Raw genomic sequence first — 6,000 nt, 5'->3', positions numbered from 1 at the left:
TCCACCACATTTTGAGGAAGAGAGTTCCATAGGCTCATGACCCTCTGAGATAAAAATAATTCTCCTCATCTCTGTCTTAAATGGGCGACCATTTATTTTTAAACAGTAACCCCTAGTTCTAGATGCTCCCACAAGAGGAAATATCCTTTCCATATTCACCCTGCCAAGATCCCTCAGGATGTTATAAGTTTCATTCAAGTCACCTCTTACTCTTCTAGACTCCAGTGGATAGAAACCTAGACATTCTAACCTTTCCTCATAAGACAACCTGCCCATTCCAGAAATTAGTCCAGTAAACCTTCTCTCTGCTTCCAATGCATTTACATTCTTTCTTAAATAAGGAGATCAATGCTATACACATGTGGTCTCACCAATGCCCTGTATAACTGAAGCATAACCTCCCCACTTTTGTAATCAATTCCCCTCACAATAAACAATAACATTCTATTAGCTTTCCTAATTACTTGCTGTATCTTCATATTAACCTTTTTTGATTCATGCGCTAGGACTCCCAGATCCTTCTGCACCTCAGAGCTCAGCAACCTCTCACTATTTAGATAATATGATTCTTTTTTATTCTTCCTACCAAAATGGACAATTTCACATTTTCCCACATTATACTCCATTTGCCAAGTCTTTGCCCATTCACTTAACCTATCTATATCCCTTTGTAGCTGCCTTATGACCTCTTCACAACTTACTTTCCTATCTATCTTTGTGCCATCAGCAAATTTAGCAACCATACCTTTGGTCCCTTCATCCAAGCCATTTATATAAATTGTAAAAGGTTGAGGCTCCAGAACTGATCCCTGTGGCACACCACTCAGTACATCCCACCAACCAGAAAATGACCCATTTATACTTATTCTTTGTTTCTTGTTAGCTAGCCAACCTTCTATCCATGCCAATATGTTACCCCCTACACAATGAGCTTATATTTTCTGCATTAACCTTGGATGTGGCACCCTATCAAATGCCTTCTGGAAATCTAAATACAGTACAGCCACCAGTTCCCCTTTATCCATAGCATAAGTTACTTCTTCAAAGAACTCCAATATAATATTTAAACATGATTTCCCTCTCATAAAACCATGTTGACTCTCCCCAATTACTTTGAATTTACCTATGTGCCCTGCTATAACGTCTTTAATAATAGCTTCTAACATTTTCCCTATGACAGATATTAAGCTAACTGGCCTGTAGTTTCCTGCTTTCTGTCTCCCTCCCTTTTTGAATAAAGAAGTTACATTCGCTATTTTCCAATCTAATGGGACCTTGCTCGAATCTAGGGAAGTTTAGAAAATGAAAACAAACGCATCAACTATCTCACTAGCCACTTCTTTTAAGATCCTAGGATGAAGTCCATCAGGACCCGGGGACTTGTCAGCCCGCAGCTCCAACAATTTGCTCAGTACCATTTCCCTGTTGATTGTAATTTTCGTGAGTTCCTCCCTCCCCTCCATTTCCTGATTTACAGCTATTTCTGGGGTGTTACATCCTTCATAGTGAAGACCAATGCAAAATACCCGTTCAGTTTATCTGCCAGCTCCTTATTTTCCATGATTAATTCCCCAGCTTCACTTTCTATAGGACCAATGTCACTTTGTTAACTCTTTTCTTTTTTAAAGATATGTAGAAACTCTTACTATCTGTCTTCGTATCGCCTGCTAGCTTTCTCATGTATTCTAATTTCCCCTCCTTATTAATCTTCTACTCACTCTTTGCTGTTTTTTATATTTTATCCAACCTTCTGACCTGCCACCCACCTTTGCATATGCTTTTACTTTAAGTTTGATACTATCTTCAACTTTTTTAGTTAACCACAGATGGTGGGTCCTCCCCTTGGAATTTTTCTTTCTTGTTGGAATTATTTATTCTGTGTGTTCTGAAATATCCCCTTAAATGTCTGTGACTGTATCTCTTTTAACCTATCCCTTAACCTAATCTGCCAGTTCACATTAACTAGCTCTGCTTTCATGCCCTTGTAATTGCCCTTACTTAAGTTTAAAATACTAGTCTTAGACCCACTCTTCTGTCCCTGAAACTGAATGTAAAATTCAATCTTATTATGGTTGTGGCTACCAATGGGTAACTTGACTGTGAGGTCATTAATTAATCCTATCTCATTGTACAATACCAAGTCTTATAAAGCCTGCTCTCTGGTTGGCTCCAGAATGTGCTGTTCTAAGAAACTATCCTGACCACATTCTATGAATTCTTCATATAGGCTACCTTTGCCCATCTGACTTTTCCAGTGTATATGTAGATTAAAATTCCTCCATGATTATTGCTGTACCTTTCTGACAAGCTCCCATTATTTCTTCTTTGATACCCCGTCTACCGTGTGGTTACTGTTAGGAGGCCTGTACACCACTCTCACAAGTGATTTCTTGCCTTTATCATTCCTCACCGCTACCCAAACTGCTTCTATACCCTCATTTCCTGAACTTAGGTCATCTCTCTCTATTGCGCTAATGCCGTCATTAATTAACAGAGCCACCCCTCCACCTTTTCCTAGCTTCCAATTCTTCCTAAATGTCATGTACCCTTCAATAACAAAGTCCCAACCTGTGTCATCCTGCAGCCACATCTCTGTAATGGCTATCAGATCATACTTACTTATTTCTGTTGTGCTATCAGTTCACTTGTTTTATTTTGAACGCTATGTCCATTCAGATACAGATCCTTTAGGTTTGTTATTTTATTATTTTTGTAATCTCTAGCCTTATCTCCTGATTTACTCTTAGATTTGTACTCCCTGTCTCTTCCTGTCACAGGCTGTTTATCATTTCCCATATTAATACCTTTCTCTCTTGCCTTGTCTCTTTGATTTACCACATCTTCCCAAATTTGATCCCTTGCCCCCACTATTTAGTTTAAAACCCTCTCTACTTCCCTAGTTATGTGGCTGGCTAGAACATTGGTCTCAGCATGTTTCAAGTGTAGAACATCCCAAAGGTACAGCCCCCACTTTCCCCAATGCTGGTGCCAGTGCCCCACAAACTGGAACCCACTTCTACCACACCAGTCGTTGAGCCACGCATTCATTTCTCTAATCTTATTTGCCCTAAGCTAATTTGCATGCGGCTCAGGTAAAGATTCAGAGATTATTACCTTTGAGGTTCTGCTTCCTAATTTGGATCCTCCCCCTCATACTGACTATGCAGAACGTCTTTCCTTGCCCTGCCTATGTTATTGGTACCTACATGGACCATGATGACTGGATCCTCCCCCTCCCACCGTAAGTTCCTCTCCAGCCCTGAGCAGATGTCGCAAACCCTGGCACCGAGCAGACAACACCCGACTCCTGGACTCTCGCTCTTTGCTGCAGATAACAGTGTCAATCCCCCTCACTATACTCTCCCCTACTTTGTGTCCCCCACTTGAATGGCTTCCTGTACCATGGTGCCATGGCCTGTCTGCTCATTCACCCTGCATGCCTCACTTTCATCCACACAGATTGCAAGCTCCTGTTTGACAATTGCAAAGGCTGAGGCTCCTTCACTACTGTCTGCTCAGTCCCTTTACCTACCTCACTAACATTCACACCCTCCTGTCCCTCACCACTGACCAAAACTGATGACCCTATTCAAAGGGGTGCCTCCTTTTTACAAAGTTTCCAGGTATGTGTCCCCCTCCCTGAGGGTGTGTAATGTCTGCAGCTCAACTTCCAGATCAATAATCCTGATCCAGAATTCCTCCAGTATTCTAAGTTGCACATTTGTCATTCATGGAGGCAGCTGCCCATATAAAACAGCAGCTGTCTCTAGTCATGTCGGATTTTCATCATCTAGGAGTGTGAAACATGATGTGTGCAGATTAGACCTGGTAGGAGCAGGTCTAAACTTTGCGGCGTTGCTTGGCTAGGTGGGGTACCCTTTTGGAGAGGTAAGGGACTCTTTTGTATATGGACCTGGGACACCTTTGGGAGAGGTCAGCTGAAATTTGGGAGAGGTAAGGTGCCCTTTGGGCAAGGTAGAGTGCCCTTTGGGATTATTAAAATTAGGCATGAATATGTGTAAAAAGTGCATAAACTCAATGGAACTGTAAAAAGGACTGTCAAAAGGAACTGCCAATAGCTCTAAGCAATTTAAAACCCCTGCTCTTTAAATATTTGGGGAAAACACTGTCTGCAATATTTAATAAATTCAGTGCTTGCTATTCGACTCTGTCTGCTGACATAAGCCTGATGGTTATCATTACAGTATTGGTGCTGCATGATTGATTTCACAACCTCCCATTTTCACAGTGGGGTGCCCCTCAGTTCACAGTTTTATTGACAGTTCCAAGTGGTTATAGAGTCTTTGAAGTGGGACTATGAATTCTAATGCTTGTTTTTATAAAGGATCAAAGGGGTTTAAATGTAGTGAATGGATTTTTATTAATGAGAGTGTTTTTTTCATAGTGAGTTATTCCTGTTATAACCACGTGAAAATCAGTGAAATGACTCCCCCATTCTCCTTCTCCAGGTCTGACCATAACAGGGTTTTTTTTTAATTTAGAGAAGATCTAAATTTAGATACTTCCAAGAAAAAAAGGCAAAGAGGGCAAGCAGATTCAGCCTGTTTCAGTATAGCATTGTCTTGATCTCTCTCCTGCCTGGTTAAACAGTCTCTGCTGGCTCTACATTCCAGAGAGATTCTATTAGACCATGTCTGCTGCAGTCATTGTTTTAGAACAGGTAATTGCATTTAGATGTCTCATCTCAGAAATACTCGCCAGTAACACAGGTGTCCCACTATTTCTGCTTTCAGTTTGTAAAGAATTAGTCAGACAGGTTTTCTTCAGTTGAACAAAGGATAAGATAAGTTTATTGAAACTATTTCCTGCATGAAAAAAAAGGTAAAATTGCAACTACCATTCACACACATTCCCTGGGCCCACACATACACCAGTGCAGACATCAGAACAAAGGATAGACTTAAGGATTTTTTATAGTTCATGAAGAAGATAGAAAAAAGGAGTATATGGTTAGCTGTTCTTTGGCTGGTCTCAATGCGGTGATTCCACATTGCAGCCATATTGTTCAATTGACTTCCTTGGTGTAGTTGCATGAAGCCAGATTTCCACATTTTATTTCCAAAAAATCTCAGTGGGCAGAATTTTGCCCTCGGATGGCGTGAGGGCCCCACCGGCTCGGTGGCGGGTGTACAGCTGACCCCCGCCACCAAAACAGGGCCCACTGCCATTTTGAGTGGGCGGGCCAATTAAGGCCCGCCCAGCGGCCTGCCCGACAGGAAGCGATGTGCGCTTCCTGTTCCGGGGGGGAGGGAATCCCCAACTGTCAAAGTGCGCTTATTCGTGCGTGCGCGCAAAAGAGCGCACTGCTCCCTGAGGCAAAGTCCTGTCTCAGAGAGTTTAGTGACAGGTAAGTAAAGTCTAAAAATAGAAAAATATTAAAATTATTAACATGTCCCCCTCATGTGACAATGTCACACAAGATGGGACATGTTAATAATAAACACTTTAAATTTATTACATTTGTAAAAAGCGGACATGAAACTTCATCCTGCCAGTGGATGAAGTTTCATGAATAATCTGTAGCCCGCTGGGGTTCCTGGCCTGCCTGCCAGCCTTAAGCTTGGACGGGCAGGTCTTTAATTATCTTAACTAGCCTGTCAATGGCCTCAGTTGGCAATTGACAGGTCGGCGGGCAGACAGCTGATTTCGCTGTCCACTCGCCTTCCTAAAAATTTAAATGGCCCGGGATGACGTCGTGGATTCCTCCCAAAGTCATCCCGTGTCATTTTCCCCTCGGCAAGCGGGCCCTGCCCCCAAATCACCGAGGGGAAAGTCCTGGCCAGTTTCTCTTCTCAGGATGGTTAGTTTGCAAATCCGGACACCATACTTCCAAGAAAAAAAAGGCAGAGAGGGCAAGCAGCTTCAGTCTGTTTCAGTCTTGATCTCTCTCCTGCTTGGTAAAACAATCTCTTAAAGTTCTCTGCTGCCAGGGAAATTCTATTAGACCATGTCTGCTGCAGTCATTGTTTTAGAACAGGT

Source organism: Cetorhinus maximus, chromosome 14 (genome assembly GCF_964194155.1).
Source record: "Cetorhinus maximus chromosome 14, sCetMax3.hap1.1, whole genome shotgun sequence".
Taxonomy (NCBI): Eukaryota; Metazoa; Chordata; class Chondrichthyes; order Lamniformes; family Cetorhinidae; genus Cetorhinus; species Cetorhinus maximus.
The sequence above is the reverse complement of the archived record's forward strand: the minus strand, read 5'-3'. Positions refer to the sequence as shown.